This window comes from Saccopteryx bilineata, chromosome 1 (genome assembly GCF_036850765.1).
Source record: "Saccopteryx bilineata isolate mSacBil1 chromosome 1, mSacBil1_pri_phased_curated, whole genome shotgun sequence".
Classification (NCBI taxonomy): domain Eukaryota; kingdom Metazoa; phylum Chordata; class Mammalia; order Chiroptera; family Emballonuridae; genus Saccopteryx; species Saccopteryx bilineata.
The window spans coordinates 388,705,957-388,731,152 of NC_089490.1; the positions used below are offsets into that span (position 1 = coordinate 388,705,957).

The following is a 25,196-nucleotide window of genomic DNA, read 5'->3' on the forward strand; positions in this document are numbered from 1 at the left end:
GATGGGGTTGGCATTGAAACCCAAGGCTGTCTAACTCAGAGCCTGTGGGTTTCTACCTCGCCACACCCATCTCTCCAAGAAAGGCAGACAGCCGGGGGAGGGACCACAGCCAGGGCCTGGGGAAGAGGACAGAGGGAAAGCAGCGGGGACCCAACTGCGGGCCCCCTGCAGCTGGGGAAAATCTAGTCTCTCAGAGCCAGAGCGGGAGGGCCTTCAGGCACCGGGGAGTCCAAGCCCACACGCCCACACGCCCACAGGGGCAAGGCAGCCTGAAAGTGAGTTCATGAGGTGGAAGCCAATAGGGAGTGGTGGGGACTGTGGCAAACAGAGCAGGGACAGCCCCAACTCAAGCCTAGCCCTTGGCCAGGCAGCCACACCAGCCCAGGCTCACCAGATCCGACTTTTCAAGAAATGCCAGAAATCAGAATGACTACCTGAACTCTCCCCATCTGAATATATTAGTTCAGTGAGTGAGATAATGAGCAAATCCTGTCAGGCAAACAAGGCACCACTGCTTCCTGACTCCAGCCCACTGGCCACAGCAGCGAGCTCTAAATACCCAGCCCCGTCACCTCACCAACGTGCTCACAGGAGTGTGAGCTCCTGAGCGCCAGGACAGGCTGCACTTGTCCCCTGCCGCCTCTGCAGGCCTGCACAGCGGATGCTCAGTCGGTCGGGAGGACACGCATGGAGGCCCATCCCAGAGCCAATGAGCGAGAGAGCCAGGTGTCGTGGTTCCCGTTCGGTGCCCCTTCCACAAACACACAGCTGTTCTCACGCTCTTCGGCTCCAGAAGATGCTTCTTAAACACACAGTCAGATTCTCTGTGGTAGAGGTTGGAAATCCGCACTTTAACAAGCCTCCCCCACCCCCAGAAATTCTTTTTTTTTTTTTTTAATTTTTATTTTATTTATTCATTTTTAAAGAGGAGAGAGAGACAGAGAGGGAGAGAGAGGAGAGAGAGACAGAGAGAGAGAAGGGGGGAGGAGCTGGAAGCATCAACTCCCATATGTGCCTTGACCAGGCAAGCCCAGGGTTTCGAACCAGCGACCTCAGCATTTCCAAGTCGACACTTTATCCACTGCGCCACCACAGGTCAGGCCTCCCCAGAAATTCTTAAGCACACTAATGTGTGGGAACATCGCAGGGAGATGGAGTGCCGAGATGGAAACACACAGGCATAGGTTGGACTTCCAGCCCTGCCCTCTGTGACCGGAAGTCATTTAACCTCTCTGGGCCTCAGTTTCCTCATCAGTGAAACAGACATTACTGCCTGCTCCACACATTTGCCTTGCGAATAAAATAAAGTCAGGTACGCAAGAGCCATTTGTATGCTCAAGCACTGGTTTTCAAACTGCAGGTTCCAGCCAATAAATGGGTCACAAGATCAATTTAGTGGGTCTTGATCAGCATCATTTTTAATGAAATAGAATAAAATAGAAAATAGGAAGTATATCATTTCATGAATGTTTTCATTAAACATGAACTCTACATGTGTATATGAGAATACATGCACATATGAGAATGCTAGGTGCTGATACGTTAAGATTTTCGTCCCATAAGTAATAGTCCAAAAAGTTTTATTTTAAAATATACACTGCTCTAAACATAGTTATAAATCTTCGTGACCTTGAATGGGCAATAGTTACTTAGATATGATGCCAAAAACATGAGCAGCAAGAGAAAACAATAAATATATTGGAGTTCATCAAAACTGAAAACATTCATGCTTCAAAGGGCATTATTAAGAAAGTGAAAAGACAAGCCATGGAATTGGAGAAAATATTTGCAATCATATACCTGACTAATGTCGAGTTTCCAGGATATAAAAAAAGAACTGTAATTCAACAATAAAAAGGCAATCCAACTTAAAAATGAGCAAAGGGCTCAAACAGATATTTCTCCAAAGATATTCAAATGAACAACAAATGCTTTTTTTTTTTTTTTAGTGATAGAGACAGAGACAGAGAGACAGAGAGACAGAGAGAGGGACTGATAGCACCAGACAAGAAAGAAAGGGAGAGAGATGAGAAGCATCAATTCTTCATTGTGGCACCTTAGTTGTTCATTGATTGCTTTCTCATATGTGTCTTGACTGGGGGGGCTACAGCAGAGCAAGTTACCCCTTTTTCAAGCCAATAACGTTGGACTTCAAGCCAGCAACTTTGAGTTCAAGCCAGCGACTACGAGGTCATATCCATGATCCCACACTCAAGCCAGTGACCCCATGCTCCAGCCAGATGAACCCAAACTCAAGCCAGTAACTCAGGGTTTCGAACCTGGGTCCTCTGCATCCCAGACCAATGCTCTATCCACTGTGCCACCTCCTGGTCAGGCAACAAATGCATTTTTAAATGTTCAACATCATTAGTCATTAGGGATCAAATCAAAACCATAGGGATGCCTGACCGGAGCTGGCGCAGTGGACAGAGCATTGACCTGGAACACTTGAGCGCGGGGTCACTGGCTTGAACCCAAGCCAAGGTTGTTGGCTTAAGCCCAAGGCCAATGGCTTGAGAAAAGGGTCACTGGTTCTGATGGAGCACCCCAGTCAAAGCACATATGAGAAGCAATCAATGGACAACTAAAGTGCCACAATTACGAGTTGATACTTCTCATCTCTCTTCCTTCCTGTTCTCTCCAGTGTGCACGCTAAAAAACAAACAAATAAAACAAACCAAAAAAAAAAAAACCATAGGGAGATCCCACTTCACACCCACAAGGACGGCTTTAATCAAAAGGAAACAGTAACAGGTGTCCACAAGGATGAGGAGAAGTTGCAACCCTCACACAGTGCTGATGAAATGTGAAATGGTGCAATTGTTTTGAAAAACAGTTTCTCACACAGTTAAACGAAAAGTTAACATATGTAACTTTGGTAGAAATATCCTAGGTATATACCCATGAAAAATTAAAATATATGTCCACATTAAAAAAAAACAACTCAGCCTGACCAGGCAGTAGCGCAGTGGATAGAGCGTCAGACTGAGATGCAGAGGACCCAGGTTTGAGACCCCAAGGTCGCCAGCTTGAGCGCGGGCTCATCTGGTTTGAGAAAAAGCTCACCAGCTTGGACCCAAGGTCGCTGGCTCGAGCAAGGGGTTACTCGGTCTGCTGAAGGCCCGCAGTCAAGGCACATATGAGACAGCAATCAATGAACAACTAAGTTGTCACAACGAAAAACTGATGATTGATGCTTCTCATCTCTCTCCATTCCTGTCTTTCTGTCCCTGTCTATCCCTCTCTCTGACTCTCTCTCTGTCTCTGTAAAAAAAAAAAGTGCCGAGGCCTTGAGAGACCAAGCTGGACTGCGTCATTGTCCCAGACCAGGTGCACCTGGAGAGACCTGACAACGTGCGGTGTGAATCCTGGAACGAATCCTGGAACAAAAGAAGGTTATTAATGGAAAAATGGGTGACATCTGAACAAAGCCTGTCAGTAAACAGTACTGCACCATTGTTAAGTCCTTAGTTTTGATCATTGTGTTACTGTTATGCAAGAAGTGAACATTAAGGAAAACTGAGTGAAGAATATGAAGAGAACGCTACTATTTTTGCAACTTTTCTAGACACCTGATTATTTCAAATTTTAAACATAATGGATCCCATGATCCTGGTTTGTGAGCATTTGCAGGTTGTCTTTGGCACTGGATTGAATAGTGTTCCCCAAAATTGATGTTCACTGGGACTCTCAGAACACGCTTTTGTTTGGAAGTGGTTCTTAGCAGATGTAATTAGATAAGACGAGGTCATACTGGATTAGGATGGGCCAAAATTCAGTGGCAGGGGGTGGATAAGAAGGCCGCATATAAACACACTCAAACACCAGGGAGAATGCCCTGCAGTGACGGAGGCAGAGCCTGGAGTGACACATCTACAAGCCACAGACCCCACGTGCTTCCAGCCCCCACCGGAAGCGAGAAGAAGCGTGGGACAGCTTCCCCTCAGCAGAAATCGCCTTGCCGACACCTTGATTTCAGGCTATCAGACCCCAAAACTGAGAGAAGAAACTTATGTTGTTTTAATTACCCTCAAGTTTGTGACAATTTGTTAGGGCAGCCCTAGCACACCAGTACATCCTGGTGGCCAGCACTGCCCACCTCACCTTGGTCCCAAAGTCCCAATTTTCCATAAGGACGCCTGTGGTTCAGTGAAGTGGACTTGCTCCCGTCGCCACTGGCTTAGGCCAGTCAGCATGTTCCATGTCCCCAGCCTCTAAGATGGGCTCAGGGCTGAGCGGGTGACCCAGTTTCAGGCAATGAGACTTAAGGACAGCCAGCTCCTGGGAAAGAGGCTTCCTTGCTTCCAGAGGAAACTCCTATTAGACTTGAATGAGGAAGCCATCGCGCTACCATTGTTTCCCCAAAAATAAGACAGTGTCTTATATTAATTTTTGCTCCTAAAGACACGCTAGGTCTTATTTTCAGGGGAAGCTTATATTTCTAAGCTTGAAAAAAATTGCACTAGGTCTTATTTTCGGGGGATGTCTTATTTTCAGGGAAACAGGGTATATTGTAAGGGGAACCAGGCCAGATGAAAAGAACAGAACAGGAGGCAGAATGGAGATAGATCCAGTGGGCTGCTGGATCAAGCCTCACCTGAAACTTGTGTCAGCGCTGGACTTTTGAGTTATGTGAGCTACTGGTTTCTCTTCTGGTTTTAAACCAGCAGAGTAAAGAGTCTTGACTATCTCAAGTAAGGCCAGGTCCATGGAAACAAGTTCTCACCGTGATCAGGGTTCTCGTCCGAGCTTTAGCTCTGCCTCCCTCTGTGTTGGCTTCTTAGCGTCGCAGCCTTTCTGGAAAGAGAGCATCTCTTATGTCAACCAGGTGTCTGCTGCAGTGATGCTGTATAACAAGCAACCCTTCAGATCTCAATTGCTTACAGTAGCAATCATTCATTTTATAGTTGTGAGTCTATACCAGGGGTAGTCAATCTTTTTATACCTACCGCCCACTTTTGTATCTGTTAATAGTAAAATTTTCTAACCACCCACCGGTTCCACAGTAATGGTGATTTATAAAGTAGGGAAGTAACTTTACTTTATAAAATTTATAAAGCAGAGTTACAGCAAGTTAAAGCATATAATAATTACTTACCAAGTACTTTATGTCAGATTTTTGCTAAGTTTGGCAGAATAAATCTCTATAAAACAACTTACTATAGTTAAATTTATCTTTTTATTTATACTTTGGTTGCTCCGCTACCGGCCACCATGAAAGCTGGAACGCCCCCTAGTGGGCGGTAGGGACCAGGTTGACTACCACTGGTCTATACATTGGTTGAGGTTGGCTGATAGCAGCTGGGTTAGGCTGCCTCAAGTCTTCTGATTGGGCTCAGTTTGCTCCACATTCTGCATCCTAGGACTCCTGATTCAGTGGATTCAAGGTGGGGACTGAGATTTCTGCCTTTCTAAAAGGTCCCTGGTGATGCTGGAAAGGACCAATGGCAACGATTAAGAATGAATTTGGGAGTCTCGACCTTCCTAAGCCACATTCCCATTTATGAAATGACCGTTCTGCCTGCCACGCAGACTTTTCCTGGTGCCATCCAGGGGTAAGGGGACGGGATATTTGTACTATTTTTCACAGACTGCCCTTCGACCCTCCCCTCCCCCAGCCCCCAGGAAAGGGCTCACAGTCAGACCAGCAGGGAGATAAGAAGCAAATATCACAGAGCGAGTACAGCTACCCATTAACTGCTTTAAACTGCTCCCCGCAATAATGCCTGTGTAATCCGTAAGATTCAATTATGGCCATCAGGCAATTAGACACACCACAGCGAGGTTATTGCATAATTAGTGCTCAGCCCCCACCCAGCAGGTTCTGAAAGTGGCACAGGTAACACCACCCACCCACCCCCACCTCTGGAAGAGGAACAGGAGACCCAAGACTGGGGCTGCCCTCTCTTCAGGTTCTGAGGAGAATATTCTTAGGTAATGAGCCCTAGAGGCATGGTGAGGGGACAGACTGTGTGCAGCCAAGACAGCTCGAGCCAGTGCCTGCCAGGGAGCCCTCACACTTGCCACTGTGCTAGAATACTTGGGTTTATCCTCCGGGCAGAGTTCAAATCCTGCCTCTGCTGGTGATCAGCTGTTCAGTATCAGGCACTCACCTACTGGTTTTCAAAGCCTCAATTTCCTCGTCTATTAAAGGAAGGAGTTGATAATAACCACTAGGGTGTTGTGAAAACTGGATAAGGAAGTTTGCGTATTGCTTCCATAGCTCCCACAGGCCTATATTACCTCCCTGTCTGGGCCTCAGTGTACAATGAGGGGGAGTCCCTCCCCAGGCCTAAGCTCGAAGGACTATCATGTAACTAAACGAGGTGACCCGTGTGCACGGGGAGTCTGGGACATATGGTTAACATGCCATTGTGTCTTTGCTACCATGTGCCTGGCTTTTTGTTCAACCGTCCAGGGCATAGCTGGGTACAGTCCCCGTCTCTGCTCTCCAGAGACCACCCTCTAACGGGGCAATAGGTGACTGACCCCAGCCAGGGAATGTAAATCTAATGGTGCAGGTGGATAGAACAGAGAAGAATCATCTCTTGCGCCATGATCTATGACACTCAAGTGAGCTCAAGTGGTGCAAACGAGAAAAGATAGTCAAAGAAGATTGTTGAAAAGTGCAGGTGAGAGGCGGGTTTTTCACGTCGTTCTTGTGCATCTCAGTGGCCGAAAGACACATCCACATGGGCATGTACACACTGTCACATGCAGAAAGACACAGATGCAGGCACAGACACACGATGCACACGTGCATGCATACACCCTTAAACAAGCAAAGGCAAACACACACGTAAACTTACAGTTTGCACCCACAAACAAGAACACACAGAGACATGCACAGAGATTCACACACACACGATACATGCATGCACACGTAAATAAAGCACACACAAACACACATGCGCACTCACTCTGTGATATCTTCCTTAGAATCCACCAGCCTCTCAGAAATTGACTCTGACCCTTTTCCCACGAACCTTTCCCTCTGAGCATGTGATTCCAAAGCTGTCCACAAGAGGGCGCGCAGGCTGATCCTGAGAATCCGGAGCTCAGGGGTTTCTGGGACCCTGCATTTTATAACTGGGGGAGCTGAGGTTCTGAGGGGAAGGGGACTTGCTGTAGCTCACACCTAATTATCTTTGCCCTGTCTCCCTACAAAGATTATTATGGTCAGGACTGGAGAGGAGGAGGGAGTCATTGTCACTGTCCTGGATGGAGAGGGAAAATTAAAGATACAGAAGGTAAGTTCTGAAGTTGTCAGACACCGTCCCTAACTTACTGTGACCCTGAGTAAGTGACTTGGCTTCCCCGTCCCTGAATTTTCTCATGTGTGAGGAAGCTGCTCTCTGTCGTCACCTGCTCCCCCAGTTCCTCTAGACTCTAGTCTAGAGACCCCTAGACAGCCCCTTCCGGTACCATATGCATGCAGATATTCGGACTTCTGCTCGTCGTACCCATTCAGGCCTCAGGCTGTCACGCCTTCCGGACAGGATAAGTGCCCCACCCCATCGCTATCTTATTTATAAGCACTACATGTTACTACTTGAAACTGCCTTGTATATTACTGTGCTCACGTGTTTATTTTGTCTCCTCCAGGAAATGTAAGCCCTCGTGAGAGCAGAACCTGGAGTGTCCTGTCCCCACTACCGACCCGCCCCTCCATCACTCACACCCAGGACGTGCCTGGCACCCGCCGGGCTGCAGTAAGCGGAACGAACCATTAACCTCCCGGTGCGGCGGGACAGGAGTCCCAGCTGCGTGCTGGTGTTGCCCTCTGGTGGTTCTGGGTCCCCAACGCACCTGGCTTTTTAATCTCCCATCCCACCTGTCATAGCCCCCAGGGCACATCTTTGTGGAACTCTGAGGGTAGAACTTTTCCCCAGGGTTCATCCCTAGATTCAGATGAGTGAGGGACCCTCTCTGGCACCTAGTATATCTCTGTCCTGGGAAAGGTACCTCAGGGCAGGAGTGTGATGGTGCCTATTTAACAGAGAGAGCAAGATAAGCCAGTCCAATGGTTCCATTTCACAGATGATGTGACTGAGGCCCAAGCAGAACAGACAGATAAAATTACCATGCCTAAGAACACCCTCGAATAATTGCCACCCGTTTTTCCCACACTGATAAGCAGAGAGCAGTCACATTTTATGCAAAGCATGTGTTCCTGAAGACCTTGCATAATTCAGAACGTGCATAATTCCAGACTAATTTTGCCACAGAAATGAATGCAAAGCAGAAAGAATGTGTTGCATAAATCTACCCCCATTATGGCATATTTTTGCTCTAATGCTGCTTTTTATTTTCCTGGCATTATCTCTAATATTTCACAGTGTGCTCTCTGCTAAATTAACAGCGCAGCATTTCCTGCGGGCGGTTTGGCCTTCATAACGTCTTATCACATCTCACTCCCTTTCCAATGTTATTGATTTTCAGGTGTGTTTTTCAGCCCCACCACTTAAAGAACACTTGGATGACATTGTTACAGTATATAGATAAGAGATTTAAAGTTACAATAACTGGATGTTGAGAAAGCGGCACAATCATCTCCCCGCAGAAATTAGAAATTGGAATGCATGCCAACCACAGTGCATTCATATAAAAAGGCAAGTATTTCTATTTAATAATCAAAGTGACATCACCACATGGCAGGTTTACAATTCCCAGTTAACAACTCACTTAGCTCCTCCAACTCTAGGAAGTTGTGCAATTCTGATGAATTTTTTTTTTTTTTTAGTTATTATTTTTTCTTTTTTTTTTCTTAAGCTGGAAACGGGGAGAGACAGTCAGACAGACTCCTGCATGCGCCCGACCGGGATTACCCGGCACGCCCACCAGGGGGCGATGCTCTGCCCTTCCGGGGGGGTCGCTCTGCCGAGACCAGAGCCACTCTAGCGCCTGGGGCAGAGGCCAAGGAGCCATCCCCAGCGCCCGGGCCATCTTTGCTCCAATGGAGCCTTGGCTGTGGGAGGGGAAGAGAGAGAGACAGAGTGGAAGGGGGGGGGGTAGGGGGTGGAGAAGCAAATGGGCGCTTCTCCTATGTGCCCTGGCCGGAATTGAACCCGGGTCCCCCGCACGCCAGGCCGATGCTCTACCGCTGAGCCAACCGGCCAGGGCCTGAATTTTTTTTTTAACTGAAGAGTTTTGCATTATTTCCAACTTAGTGCATGATCATTATAGTGGAAGTTCTCATGAACCATGACCTCACCCTGAATGATCCTCCCTTGTTATGTCCTTAACCCAAGAAGGGTGAAAATGCACAACCACACCCAACAATAGCAGATATGGGTTAGAATTCAGAAATTTTAGTTACCCACTTCATTCTCACACAGGGGTCCTTTCGGAGGCAGCATCAGCAGAGCCCCCGCCCCCAGCTGGGCGCCACACCCCCAAGCTCACATCTCTTGCAATCTGGAGAGAGGGCTCCACCCAAAGGAGTCTTCCTGTCTCCTCCTGCCCCTTCTTCCCATCGGTATGTGGTTCAAGTTATCTGTCATGCTGTTCCAGCTGCCCCCACCTCAACATGGAGCCCTGCGGGGCCTTAGATCCATGTTGGGGGAGGCGGAAGATGAAGGAAAACCAGTTTCCAGTACTCACGAGACCATCAGACTTTCCACATGGCCGAGAAGCACCTCTTGACACAACTCCTGTAAATTGTCTGTTTGGCAGAATCCTCTGCCTGGAAATCCTTTCTGAAAGTTTCCTTCTGCTTGGTCAGGACAGGGAGGGCCAGACCCTAAGGAGAGGAGGGGCAGGCTGGGATCCCTGTCCTGCCAGCTGGGATCCCTGTCCTGCTTCCACTTCCACCTGACCTCGAGCAAATTCTTATTCAAGACACATTCCCTCTCTAGGTCTCAGTTTCCACCTCTGTAGAATGGGTGTAAAAATACCACCTACTTCCCAGGGTCACTGTGAAAAGGAAATGTGTTACTGAATTAGAGAGGTTCACATCAAAGTCCCATAAAATGCAAACAGGAGTTTGCAGCCACAAAAGGGAAGGTTTACTTTTCAGAAAGTGGCACCATGCCCAGAGCCACAGGTGAGCTTGTGCTCAAAGATCTGGCTTCTCAATGGTTTCTAGGGGGCAGGTCAGTGAGGTGGTTCTGGCGCTAACAACACAACAGAGGCCTAGATGTTATCTCTAATTTGACTGAAATTGTTTCTGTGATCAACAGTCCCAAGACTTAATTCCTAAGGTTATTTGACGCAGACCAGAACATCATTGTTTGAGGGCTTACTGATTAAGGGAGTGGACATGCAAGGGAGTGGGGAGGCGGGTGAGTCAGGGTGCCGGATGAGGCCAGGTTGATCAAAAAGAAAGAGATGAGCCTGACCTGTGGTGGCGCAGTAGGTAAAGCATCGACCCGGAAGGCTGGGGTCGCCAGGTCAAAGCCCCGGGCTTGCCCAGTCAAGTCATATATGAGAAGCAAGACAAGTTGATGCCTCCTGTTCCTGACACCCACACACACACACCCTGCCTTTCTTTCTCCTCTTTCTAAAATCAAAATAAAAACATTTTTTAAAGGAAGAAGGAAAGAGAGAAAAAATGGTCATATTAAAGAAATAAAGTTTGCATGGGTACAAATGCAGTCCCCACCCCCCTTGTGACACCACATAGCTACAAATATGGAAGCCTGGGATGTGTGAGGGCTGACGTCAGAATCTGGAAAATCCCGCCCCTCAGAGAATTCATGGTGCAATGTTAGTGACCCAGCCAGGGAGACTCTTCCTGCTCATTAACAAGGTCACAGGAATGCGGGTGGCTGGTGCTTGGTAAATTGCTAGCTGAAGAGGGGAGGGTTGCCTACTCTGGCTTTGCCCAAATGTCTGTCAAGTCACCTTCCGCCTTTAAAAGTGCAGGGGTACAGACCGCAGCCAGATGGCCTCTTTGTCTTCCAGGTGATCCTGGATTCAGGCAAGCCCCGCCCACCGGCCAGGCCCCTCCCTACAAGTTTGCCTAGTGAGTAGGTCCGCAGGACCCAAAGCCACATTGTCTCCTAAAGTGATGACCACAGCCTGGGCCGGCTCTTCTAGACCCCGCCTACTCCCACTAAACTCTTCGTTTTCCCCCTTAGCACCCTGGTCATACTCTATGGACAATCCCTTGCTCTGTCTGGGCCTCACCTTTCCCCTCCGGAAAATGGGCAGCTTGGACTTCTCCAGCTCCTTCAGCTAAGCCATTCTCAGGATGTAGGAATTCGGCCTCATCTTCCACTCCTTACCCCCCCCCCCCCCGCCGGTGACCGCCCGCCTTGCCCCGCCTGGCCCCTGGACCCCTCCCCTCTCTCCTCTGCTGCATTGGGCGCCCCTTCCGTGAGGATGGAGTGACGCTGAGCCTACTGTTTGCTGGCTCCCAAGCACCAAAGGGGGCACCCCAGGGAAGCATAGGAGGAGAGGGGGGGCCTTGGAAGGAGAGAAAGTCACTGTGTCCAGTCCTAGGTCGAAAGCCCCAGGCCCTCCCAGGTCGTGTCTCCCACCCCCACCCCACCCCCCACCTGTTGTTGGAATCCTCTCTTCTATTCCTTCACGTCCTTATCCCCCAGCCGACCCGGAGGCGCCCGAGAGGTACCAAGCCCCTCCTCTCTGTGTCCGCAGCACCTGGTGCTAGGGCCTACTTCCTGACTGGACAGCGACAGGATGTTTCCCCTGGGCAGGTGCCAGGATGGTAACTGTTCCCGGCTTGTGGACTGTCCAGCGTGTCCCAAATGTCCACACAGGCCCGAACCATGCAGCCGAAAGGAGCTGCCCCAGACTAGCCCTTGGTTCCCACTTCCCTCTCTCTTTGGCTGTCCGAGCCCTCTGGCCTCTGGCTGCCTCCTCCCCGCCACCCCCCTCCTCGCCCCACCGTCTGGCCTCCCTCCTGGAAAACCTCTCACTCCCAGCTCTTTCTGGTTCCCTTCAGAACGGGGACGGGGTTCGGGGCAGCGGCTCTGGGTCGCCAAGTAGAGGAGAGAAGCCAGGACGCCCGTCTGGCTCCCGCTGCTCCAGCTTCAGGGAGAAGTGCCCACAAATCGCTCGGGCCTTTCTCCTGCGGAAATTCACCACACTGCAGACTCTTCATATGTAATTATGCCACTACGCGAGTGTCTGTGTCCTTCCACCTTGAGTCACATTTCTAAAAGCTTTCTTTTGAGACACTTGCTGCCCCTGTAACAGAGAAGCATTGCTAAGTGTAGTTTCTTGGAACCCAGGTCCTGGAGTTCGTCCTGAAACTCCTCCTCCCCCGGGAAAGCTGCGTGGGCTGCAAGGGGAAGGCCACGACACCCGAACCGTGTTCAATGTTTGCTGCGGACGCCTCTGGCTCTCCTGCCTCCGCACCCTGAAGCCTGGAGATCCCTCCCGCCATGACACGCCCAGGGCTCCCATTGGTCAATGCCAGGTCTGAGTGTCACTCCTCCCCGGGCGAAAGCGACTGTTCGCCTGTTAGGACTTTCTATCCTGGGCTGCTGTGATCACAGGTGCCCAAGGAATTGCTCAGCCTGAGGATTCATGGCAGGTCCCAGCCTGGCTTTGTCTGGGTGTCTTTCAAGTCACTTTTAGCTTCAGGGCCCTCTCTTCCACCTGAGAGGTAGACATGAGCATGGAGGCCCGTCAGACTCACCCACCCCGGGTGTCACCGCCCTGCTAGTCCATGAGCGAGGTCCCTGACCTGCTCACAGGGCTCTGAGGAATCAGTGTGTGTGCCGAGGAACTAAATGAATAGATTCAGAACTCGGGGCCAATGAAATCTCCAACACTCTCAGAATTAAGCCTCCGAGTTTCCTCAGCCCTATAACTGCCCTTTCTTCCCTTCTCACCAGCCCAGTAACAAAATCACCTCCTGAGCCCCCAGCCAGCCACAACCTCAGCATGGCCCCGGGTGAAATGATCAAAAAGGTCGACAATATGTCCACTCACTGTCTTTTTTTTTTTCCAATGTAATTATGCACCATGGAGGTAATAATAATAACTTCAAATATTTATTAAATGCTATTCTATGCCAGGCACAGGGCTCTAGGTTTTCACATGAATTATCTCATTTAATCCTGGTGACAATCCATGAAGTAGGTAGGCTCTATTATTAGCTCCCACTTTCCAGGCCAAGAAATGAGGTTGAAAGAGGTTAAAGTTGCCCAAGGTCACACAGCAACCTAGTGGCAGAATTCGGAAACATTATGAAATCATTTTTTAATGCATTGGTATTGCAATATTTTTGCAAATTTTTATAAACTTTGGATATTTGTTTTTTTTAATTTAATGTCCTAATCTATTTTCAGCCCATTATGCCTGCTCTGTTTGCTTGGCACTGTCCCTGCGGACTGTCAAATCGGTTTTCCTCTCTAAGAGAGCAGAAATATTCTGTGTAATTTGTGAAAACATAGCTAAAAAGGTAAAGTGGACATGGATGACTGAAAATGAATTTTTAAAATGAAACAACATAGAAAGCAGAAAAAAATGCTTTCAAAATGCATATGAAAATCGCAAAGTCTCCGCAGGGTGCAAGATTCTTCTCGAGACGTGAACTAATGGCTATGAGCAGTGGTTTCCAACCAAATTCCTTTCTGTTGATTCACTTAGAACCTGGGGGGGGGAGGCTTTAAAATTTGTTACAACTTTTTCAGACAAAAAAAAAAGTTGCTGGAGAATTGTTTAGAAATTAAAAGCCCAGCCTGACAAGGCAGTGGCGCAGTGGATAGAGCATCAGACTGGGTCACAGAGGACCCGGGTTCGAAACCCCGAGGTTGCCGGTTTAAGCACAGGCTCATCCGGCTTGAGTGCATGGTCGCTGGTTTCAGCGTGGGATCATAGACATGTCCTCATGAATGTTGGCTTGAGCCCAAAGGTCATTGGTTTGAAGCCCAAGGTCGCTGGCTTGCACTAAGGGCTGGAACCCCTGGTCAAGGCACATATGAGAAGCAATCAATGAACAATTAAAGTGCCACAACGAAGAACTGATGCTTCTCATCTCTCTCCCTTCCTGCCTATCTCTGTTCCTGTCTGTCCCTCTCTCTGTCTCTCTCTCTCTCTGTCTCTCTCTGTTTCTCTTGCTAAGAAAAAGAAAGAAAAAAAGAAACCAAAAGCCCAGAAACCTGAAGGTGGAGATGGAGAATAAAAGCTAAAATGATGGAGATGTCGGTAAAAGCTAAAATTTTAGAAGTTTCAGGTCTATCCCACCCCTACCCCCACCCCCGGTACATAAAAATAACACTTGAAAGAATGGAGACCAGAATTACTTGTTTCAACCAACTTTTTTTGGTGTCAGCTTTATTGACATATAATTGCATACAATAAAATGCACAGATTTTTAAACCTATAGCTTAGGTGCTGACAAATATATATTGATATATACCCATGTAACAACCCTACACCCAAATTATTGATTGATATTGATGTTGATGAGAGAATGAACATTTCCATCACCCCAGAAAGTCCCTTTGTGCCTTTGTAATCAAGCCACCCACCCCCAGTCAACCAATGGTCTGCTCTCTCTCTCACCAGAACCTGTTCTAGAATTTCATGTAAGTGGAGCCATGCAATACGTACTCTTTTGTGTCTGTCTTATTTCACTCAGTAAGATGTTTTTGAAGTTGCCCGTTTTGTTACTTGAGCCAAGGAGCTCTTTCATTTTTATTGAGTAGTATTCCATTGCATGAAAATACCGCACTGTGTGTATTCATTCATCTCTTGATAGATATTTGGATAGTGTCCAATTTTTTACTATTGTGAATAAGGTTTCTATGAATGTATTTGCTTAAGTCTTAGTTTGAATATCACTTTTCATTCCTCCTGGGTGAATATCTAACAATGAGATAGCTAGGTCATGTGGGAAATATACATTCAACTGTAGAAGAAGTTGCCAGATTTGTTTTCCGAAATGGAATTTTCTTTTCCCCCAGTAGTGCGTGAGGATTCCAGTTGCTCCCCTTTCTGGAAACATTTTATAGTGTCGGCTTTTTACAGTTCTTTTATTCCAGGAGATAAAAGCTGTATCTCATTGTCCAACCAAATCGCTTTTTATCCAATAGTTAGCTTGATTCTCAACATCAACTCTACAATAATAGTTGTAGGCCTCTACAGCCACCATCAATAATGGATAGAGCAACTAGACAGAAGGTAGATACGGAAACAGAGGACTTAGCGCTCTGTATACCAAATAGGTACACTAGGTATAATTGACTTATATCAAACACTCCACCCCAATGATTGCAGAAATTGAAACATGTTTATGTAAAAATTTGAACATTCATAGAGCATTATTTATCATTTAAAAAGTGGAAGCAAGCCCTGGCCAGATAGCTCAGTTAGTTAGAGTGTCATTCGAAGAGCAGAGGTTGCCAGTTCAAACCCCAGTCAGGGCACATACAGGAACAGAGCGATGTTCTTGTCTCTCTATGTCTCTTTCCCTTTCTCTATCTCTCTCTTTCCCCTCCTTTCTCTCTAAAATCAATAAACAAATATTTTTGTCCCTTGTTGTTTGGCTCAGTGGATAGAGCATCAGCCTGGCATGCAGATGTCTGGGTTTAATTCCGGGTCAGGGCACACATGAGAGGCGACCATCTGCTTCTCTTCCCCTCTCTCCTCCTTCTCTCTCTTCCCCTCTCACAGCCAGTGGCTCAATTGGTTCAAGCGCCTGTTCCAAGCACTGAGGATAACTTGGTTGATTCGAGCATAGCCCCAGACAGGTGTTGCTGGTAGGTCCCAGCCAGGATGCATGTGGGAGACTGTCTATCTCCCCTCCTTCCACTTAAAAACAAATTGAATTATATACTTTAAATGGGTAAATGATATGGTATGTGATTTATATCTCGATAAAGCTGTTTCAAAAAACTATTAGAGTTTATAAGTGAGTTAAGCAAGATAACAGAATATACAAAAATTAATTGTATTCTATATACAGAAAAAAAACAAATGAATATTAAGATATTTTTAAAGTACAGTTTAAAATAGCAACAGGCAACCTGAAAAAATTAGGGCTGAACTTAGCAAGGTTTCTATGCTAAAAACTACAAAGCATTAATGAGACAAAGACCTAAATAATGGGCAGATAGGTGACATTTAAGGATCAAAAAACTTAAAATTGTTACGCTGTCAATTCTCCCCAAATTGACCTATGTATTGAATACAATCTCAATAAAACCTTAGCAAGTTTTTTTTTGTAAAAAACTAGCTGATTCTAAAATTTATATGGAAAAGCAAAGGACATAAGCTAGTCAAAACATTGTTTAAAAAGCTGAAGGTCTCACAGTGCCTGATTTTAAGACTTAGTATACATGACAGAAATAAGAGGGTGTAGCATGGGGGAAAGGGTGCAGATCACCATAACAGAACAGAGTTTAGAAATAGCTAGCCAATTGTTTCTCAACAAAGGTACCAAAGTAATTCAAAAGAGAAAGAATATTATTTTCAACAAATGGTGCTGGAACTGTTTTTGTTTTTTTTTTTGTTTTTTTTTTTTTCTGAAGCTGGAAACGGGGAGAGACAGTCAGACAGACTCCCGCATGCGCCCGACCGGGATCCACCCGGCACGCCCACCAGGGGCGACGCTCTGCCCACCAGGGGGCGATGCTCTGCCCATCCTGGGCGTCGCCATGTTGCGACCAGAGCCACTCCAGCGCCTGAGGCAGAGGCCACAGAGCCAACCCCAGCGCCCGGGCCATCCTTGCTCCAATGGAGCCTCAGCTGCGGGAGGGGAAGAGAGAGACAGAGAGGAAAGCGCGGCGGAGGGGTGGAGAAGCAAATGGGCGCTTCTCCTGTGTGCCCTGGCCGGGAATCGAACCCGGGTCCTCCGCACGCTAGGCCGACGCTCTACCGCTGAGCCAACCGGCCAGGGCCTGGTGCTGGAACTTTTTAACATAACTATGTTAATTTTTTTATTTTTTAAGATTTTATTCATTTTAAACAGAAGGGAGAGTGAGAGAAGGGGGGAGGAGCAGGAAGTATCAACTCTCATATGTGCTTTGACCAGGCAAGCCCAGATTTGTAACTGGTGATCTCAGTGTTCCAGGTCACTGCTTTATCCACTGCACCACCGCAGGTCAGGCTAACATATCATATTTAGGTTAAAAAAAATAAAATAGGCCCTGGCCGGTTGGCTCAGCGGTAGAGCGTCGGCCTGGCGTGCGGGGGACCCGGGTTCGATTCCCGGCCAGGGCACATAGGAGAAGCGCCCATTTGCTTCTCCACTCCCCCCCCCTCCTTCCTCTCTGTCTCTCTCTTCCCCTCCCGCAGCCAAGGCTCCATTGGAGCAAAGACGGCCCGGGCGCTGGGGATGGCTCCTTGGCCTCTGCCCCAGGCGCTAGAGTGGCTCTGGTCACGGCAGAGCAACGCCCTGGAGGGGCAGAGCATCTCCCCCTGGTGGGCAGAGCGTGGCCCCTGGTGGGCGTGCCGGGTGGATCCCGGTCGGGCGCATGCGGGAGTCTGTCTGACTGTCTCTCCCCGTTTCCAGCTTCAGAAAAATACAAATAAATAAATAAATAAAAATAAAAAATAAAATAAAATAAAAAAAACTTTGCTCAGTGGCAGTATTGTAGCCAATGAGGTTTACCCGAGGCGCAATTATTGCTAATTGAAGAAAAAAAAAAAAAAGCACCTTGACTCATACTTGTTGCCATATACAAAATTAACTCAAAAGAGATCATAGATCTAAGTGGAAAATATGTGATTTGAGTAAGGCAAAAATTTTAAAAATAAGTTCCAAAAGCATACATCATAAAAGAAAAGTGATAAATTGGACTATCAAAATTTAAGACACCTATGCTTCCACAGATGCTGTTAAGTGAATGTAAACACAAGCCAAAGGCTGGAAGAAAATATTTGTTATGCAAACTTCCCATAAAGGGTTTTTACCTAGACATATAAAGAGCTCTTACGACTCCATAATAAAAAGCAGACGTGAGAGCAGACACTTCACCAACAGAGAAATATGAATGGCATTTAGGCGCATAAAAAGGGTGACATCACTAGCCATTAGAAGAATGCAAATTAAAACCATAATAACAGATCTCTACACATTTATTAAAGTGAATAAAAATTCCGAACTGACAGTGCCAAGTACCCGGATAAACGCAGAACAGCAGGGACTCAGGCATCTCTGGTGGGTACAGCCATGTTGGAAAGCAAATTGTCAGTATCTTAAAAAGTTAAACATACGGGCCTGACCTGTGGTGGCGCAGTGGATAAAGCGTCGACATGGAAATGCTGAGGTCGCCGGTTCGAAACCCTGGGTTTGCCTGGTCAAGGCACATACGGGAGTTGATGCTTCCAGCTCCTCCCCCTTCTCTCTCTCTGTCTCTCCTCTCTCTCTCTCTGTCTCTCCCTCTCCTTTCTATGAATAAAAAAAAATTTTTTTTAAAAGTTAAACATACGCTTGCCATAATGCCTAACAATCCCACTCCTGGGTGTTTATACCCGAGAGGAAAAAATGCCCAGCAAAACATATACACAATTGTTTAAGTCAGCTTTGTTCATTGTCCCTCCAAACCCGAAACAACCCGGAAGTCCTTCAACTGGTTACTGGATAAAGAAATGGTGCTACACGATAATAGGAACAAACTGACAGGTGCCACACAGGGGAATCTTCAAAGCATTAGGCTAAGTGACAGAAGTCAGACACAAAGGCTGTACACTGTGTGATTCCATTTATATGACATTCTGGAAAAGCCAAAACTACAGAAACAGAAATCAGTTTGCTGATGACCAGAGGGAACTTGAGGGATGATACAACTGCCCTCTATCTTGATTAGAGGAGTAGTTACCCAAGCGTATATACACTTGTCAAAATTCATAGAATAGGATACCCAAAATAAGCGTTTCTATATGTATGTACCTCTTCATAAAACTAACTTTAAAAGAATTCGACATTATGTGCAGGAATTCTACTTTCTCTGTATCGTCAGCAGTCACATTGCTCCACAGTGACGGGCCGCACACTTGCCACATTAAAAGTAGTCTCTCATTTTATGCCTGACCTGTGGTGATGCAGTGGATAAAGAATTGGCCTGGAATGCTGAGGTTGCCAGTTCAAAACCCTGGGCTTGCCTGGTCAAGGCACATACAGGAAGCAACTACTATGAGTTGATGCTTCTTGCTTCTTCCTTCTCCCTCTAAAAATCAATAAGTAATCTAAAATAAAATAAAAGTAGTCTCTCATTTTCCAGTGAGGTTAGTGCAAGAACAAGGTATCTAGGAAGAGGGGGGTGCCTCTTTATTTTTAACTTTCTGTCTTTTTCCTTCATACTGTTTATATTCTTTATCATGGGTTAATTTAGCATGGCTTTTGTTGTATTTGATATCAGAATTTTTCTTCCTGGTAAAATTCTGAAGTGGTGAAACAGATATGTTGCTTTTAATTGGTTCCACAAGATTGGAATAATTTCCAAATAGACATTTTTGTGAAAGATTAATGGTCTAAATGGAATTAAATAATTCCAAGTTAAATACAGTTCTTAAAAGTTATTTTGTTGAACTTTAAAAGTGCTCCTGCCAAACAATTCTATTAAAAAATGGAATTATCAAAGATAATTAAATCTCTATTATTCTGCCTAGTACTCTTATTTAAACTTGTAGAAACATTTACTGATTCCTAAAGAATAAAATGTTCTTCTTAAAGTTATCTAGCTAACACTCTTCAACATTCATATGAACAATCAGTCTATTTTCCTATTTATTTAAATATGTGAAACTTAGCAATTATTTTTGCATGTAAAATTAATAGCTTTTAATTATCACTAATTATCATACCATTTTAACCTGGAATAACATATGTATTCATCAACTGATTGAAATAATTTCAATATATTAAGCACAAAAGGAGATTTATTTTTCAGTGTGAATTACTGCTAAAATACTTATCTATGTTTTAAAATGTTCAAAAAAACAAAATAAAAATGTTCAGGTATTAATAATAAACTCAAATGGGCTGCCTTCTTTGTAGTCCTGACGTACTGACATTGGTTAAATACACGTCCCTTTCCTGATCACAGGCTCTTGCATAATTTCAGAGATGTCAGGAATGACACCCAAATAGATGTTCAGATATTTGACCTTCCAAAGGCTGAATGGGGGTTAAATTGAAGAGTCAGGCTGAGTGGAAACTGAAACCATTTTGTTGTATGATGACATATGATTTTTCTCATGTAAACTGGGATGCCTCTTACAGGAAGTCAGGAGAGCAGTTGGTTCTCCAGCATGCCACAGCCTGCAGCCCAATTCTTCATTTATTCAGACAACAAGCCTTTATTGAACACCTACTCTGTGCCTAGGTACATGGACACATTGGTGAATAAGAAAGAGTTTCATTGGAAAGAGAGAAAGAAGTAATCAGTTATAGTATATTATACAGGATAGATTTGACTGTATTAACAGGCTCAATTATTGGCCCCACCTATATCCATATCCTTTGCCCTGTACCTTAGTAGTCTCCCCCCACCCTGACCCTGGACTAGTCTGGAGACTTGCTTTGGCCAATAGAATAAATAAGGCACAAGCCATGTGCCATTTCTAGCTCAGGTCTCCAGAGGTCTTGTTACTTTTGTTGTTTCAGACTGCTGTCCACCATAAGAACAAGCCCAGGCTGGACTGTTGAAGAATAAGAGAACTATAAAGGAGAGCTTAGTTATCCCAACTGAAACCATCCTAAACCATCCTATATGTGAGACCACCAAATATGTGAGAAAATCCAGCCAAGGTCAGTTGAACTGCCCAATTTAGCCACAGACTTGTGAACTAAATTTCTGAAGAATTTGTTACACAGCAATAGCTAATTAATACAGTTAATGCAATGATGAAGAATGAATGTGCCCAGTGCCAAGAAGATATGTAAGAATCATTGAAAGAGCAGAGCAGGAAAAACACACACACACACAAAGAATAGTAATAATAGGTAACAATGTGTAATATATTAGTTAGTGTAGGACAGACACTACACTAATATATTATCATCATTCTCTTTTATGTTCCAAAAAGGTTAAGTAATTTGTGATGGCCATATAACTTGAAAAGTGGTGGACCCAGGACTTGAACCTCAGTCTATATGACTCTAGAGAGTAAGGTTTTAATTGCTATGCTGTACTACAAGAGACAGAAAAAAGTAAAAGGTACTGAGAGGACTCTTAGTATGGATTCTGCAGCTCCAGAATTGGAATTAACTTAGTTCATTTCTGCATTCAGTCATTCATTCAAATAATCTGTATGTTAAACTTGGGTTCTTTATGTTCATTTCAGATCATTCAAAACCCACTAATTGCAAAAAGCCCATTAGCATGCCAGTGTAAGGTGTCCCATAAATCATCTGAACTGAACAGTAGAAGGGATGGGGTAAGTGAGGGTGTCAAGCATCAAGAGCATACAGATGTTTGTTAAATTCAGCCAATTTCAAATTCCCTGGCATCCAGACCAGCCTGCCTCACCACCACCATGTCCCCTATGCCAGGTTTACAGCAAACACCCAAAGAAAGAAGCAAACCTTGACCCACATCCACCAGCTGGTGGCCCTTCTGCAAACAGGCCAGTATTCACACGTCCTGGTCTACACTTCCTGTTACCTGACCTTTCCATTTCTTCCACCCTGCTCTTTGGAACCCCTGTACTTGGGGGAGGAGTGCGCTGTAGTGGCCAGTTACTCCCCTGACCCCTCTTCTTACCAGAAGGAGACACCCACAGTACCATATAGGGTCCTCTGATTGCAAGCAAAAAATACAGACTCCAGGCAGCGTATGCAAAAAGAAGGTCGCTGGAAGAGTCGAGGGTTGCACAGAGAACTGGGGGAAAGCTGAAAAATGAGGCTGGGGAGGAGGAGCAAGCAAGGCAGCTCTGGGGCAGTAGCGTAGCTTAGCGTAGCGAGGGGGGCGGGGCGAGGGGGTCTATCATGCCCTGGGCGCGACTCGCAGAGGGCGCCAAATGGTCTCCAAGACAACAAGAAAAGTTAGTAGAAGGGGAGGGGGCGCCAATAAAGTGTGTGCCCCGGGCGCCACTGCTCTGGGGGTCTCAGAGGCAGGAAATGGGCTTTCCGGGCCCAGCTGCCACCATGAATCAGCTGTAACCAATATAGGTGTTGTTGTTATTGTTGTTGTTTCCGCTCCAGATTCCATTTCAGAGAGAGAAAAGTGAGCAATGGACTCATCGGCCAGGCTGGGGTCGTGTATCCACCCATTTGACTAGAGGAAAACAAGCACATGGATTGATGGCCCCCAAGGACTATAAGAAGGGGACACTCTCAAAAGGAGATTGGCACATTCTTATCGAAAAAGGGAATAAATGCTTCCTGTGCATACTCTTCACAGCTCATCCACCAAGGGAACCAGCAAGAACGCTGCATGTGGGAGACCTAACCTCATCCGAAGGGTCTCCCTAGGAAGTGATGTCTGCACTGAGTCCTGAAGGATGGGAAGTCAGCCAGGCTCAGGGGTGAATGTGAGAAAGCATTGAATCCAGTGGAACCACATGGAAAAAAGAAGAGGAAGGAGCTTTGGGCACACTTCCAGATGCCCTCTCTCCAACCCAACGCAGGCCCCGCACTGTGGACACTGGTAGTTTGCCAGTCCAGCATCTATCCCCCTTCTTCTGGCAACACCTCCTAAATTTTATTTCCAGAGCCACCCATTCCCACTCTCAGACCACCTTGTCTGGTCCAGGGGTGGAGCTAGCCATGCAGGACTTAAGCCAGAGTCTAGGTTTGTCTGCCTGGCAAAAATGATTGGCCAAAAGTAGTCACATGACCCGAGCCAAACCAATCAGGGTAAAGCTCAAGACTTCTTGAGAAACAGAGAAATTTTTACCCCCAGACTTAAACTTGAATAATGTTTTACAGCAGTGAATACTCTGTAAAACTACATGAATACATGTCATTATACATTTGTCCAAGCCCAAAGAATGTACAGAACTAGGTGAGATGCCCAATACAAACTATGGACTCTGAGTTATAATGATGTGTCATTGCGGGTTCATCAGTCCTAATAAATGTACCACTCTGGTGGATGATGTTGATAATGGGGGAGGCTATGTATGTGTGGGAGCAAAGGGGTTATGGGAACTCCGTACCTTAAAAGAAAATCAGTCATAGGATTTAGGGTCCACTTTAACCCAGTTGAACTTATTTTAACTAATTACACCTGCAGACACTCTATTTCCAAAATTAGTTCACATGATGAATTGGGAGAAATACTATTCAACCCAATACACTCATGATAGGCCACACATCAGGATACATACTAGATGGACTGATACTCAGTCTTCACAGATTAGCAACTAATCTGAACATACATCAAACCTGCTTAGCGATTACTCAGGTGCCTATGACAGGAATTTTGGGGAGTGACACTTTTTTGCTATTCTAGATCTTTAAAAAAAAAAAAAAGAGGCCTGCACCACCCAAACTAGGTGCTTAACAGAAGTCATAAAGATGATGTCTCTGTCTGGTAAATGTTATTGTCTAAGAGGAGCAGGCCAATCCTCTGCAGTTTTCCTACTTTTTTTTTTTTTTTTAACAGAGAGAGGCGGATAGACAGGGACAGACAGACAGGAATGGAGAGAGATGAGAAGCATCAATCATCAGTTTTTCGTTGTGGCACTTTAGTTGTTTATTGATTGCTTTTTCATATGTGCCTTGATGGGGGGGGGCTACTGCAGACCAAGTGACCCCTTGCTCAAGCCAGCGACCTTGGGTCCAAGCTGGTGGGCTTTTTTTTGCTCAAACCAGATGAGCCCACACTCAAGCTGGCGACCTCGGGGTCTTGAACCTGGGTCCTCTGCATCCTAGTCCGACACTCTACCCACTGCACCACCACCTGGTCAGGCCAGTTTTCTCACTTTTTTTTTTTTTTTTTTTTTTTTTTTTTACAGAGACAGAGAGAGTCAGAGAGAGGGATAGAAGAACAGACAGACAGGAACGGAGAGAGATGAGAAGCATCAATCATCAGTTTTTCGTTGCAACACCTTAGTTGTTCATTGATTGCTTTCTCATATGTGCCTTGGCCATGGGTCTTCAGCAGACCAAGTAACCCCTTGCTCAAGCCAGCGACCTTGGGTCCAAGCTGGTGAGCTTTGCTCAAACCAGATGAGCCTGCACTCAAACTGGCGACCTCGACCTCAGGGTCTCAAACCTGGGTCCTCTGCATTCCAGTCTGACACTCTATCCACTGCGCCACCGCCTGGTCAGGTCAGTTTTCCCACTTTTACTTGCAGAATACTTCCCGCACATTGGGATTTATTTATTTTTTTTTATTAACAGGCTCTCATTTCTGGTCACTCATCTCATACTTTGGGATTTGCCAGTCCTAATGTTGGTTATCCCACTCCTAATCCTTGTCTGAAAAATGGGTCCTGCCTTTATAATTCTCCACCCCACCTTAGCTCTGCAGCTTTGATTCATTTCCTGATAATTATATCCCCTACATTGCTGCCTCAGACCCAGTGCTGGCCAATGGCAGCTCATCCAAGCTCTAAGGGTCTCAGGCTCTCTCTATGTTTCCACTCTGTCATCTGTAGCTTTCCTCCTCCTATTTTTTGTCTCATAGTTACAAAATGGCTGCTGTCCTTCCAGACTTCAGGCCTGCATTAAAGACAGAACATAAAATAAAAAGAAGCAATAAAAACTGTATATATATTAAGAAAGAAAAAGCTTCTCCCCAAAATTCTTAGCATATGACTCATTGGCCAAAATTATCACATGGTCAGATCTAGCTGCAAGGGAGTCTGGGAATAAGTATATTTAGGTGAACACATTGACATACAAACAAAATATGGGTAATGTTACTAAGGAAGAAGATAAGTTAACCTAGGGCAAACCAGGGAACAGCACACTACAATTAATAAAGCAAATCCAGCTCGTGGCCTGTCTTTATAAACAAAGTTTTACTACCTGACCTGCAGTGGAACAGTGAATAAAGCAGTCTATCTGGAATGCTAAGGTCACTGGTTCAAAACCCTGGACTTGCCCAGTCAAGACACATATGAGAAGCAACTACTAAAGTTGATGCTTCCCATTCCTCCTCCCTTCTCTCTCCCTCTCCCCTCTAAAATCAATAAATAAACAAAGATTTACTGAAATACAGTTGCACCTATTTGTTTACAACAGTAGTTTTGAGTAGTTACAACAGAGACCATACTCCAATGGTCTAGAATATTTACTTGCTGGTCCTTTACAGAAAAATTTTGTCAACTCCTGAGGTAGACAGTAGTGTCTGCCACAAGTACTAGTGAAGAAAAGATAGCTG

General features: G+C 45.8%; 1 long non-coding RNA gene and 1 pseudogene across 1 annotated transcript; one reads left to right on the forward strand and one right to left on the reverse strand.

Moving 5' to 3' along the window:
• Nucleotides 1–628: 628 nt before the first annotated feature.
• On the reverse strand, nt 629–11,555 carry LOC136320743 (uncharacterized). The gene is made up of 3 exons (XR_010728374.1): nt 11,502–11,555; nt 4,727–4,797; nt 629–824 (listed from the first exon to the last, which is right to left on the reverse strand). It is a non-coding gene; the product is annotated as an uncharacterized lncRNA (long non-coding RNA).
• A 5,935-nt stretch (nt 11,556–17,490) lies between these two features.
• On the forward strand, nt 17,491–17,620 carry LOC136321534 (U4 spliceosomal RNA; annotated as a pseudogene).
• The last annotated feature ends 7,576 nt before the right edge of the window (nt 17,621–25,196 follow it).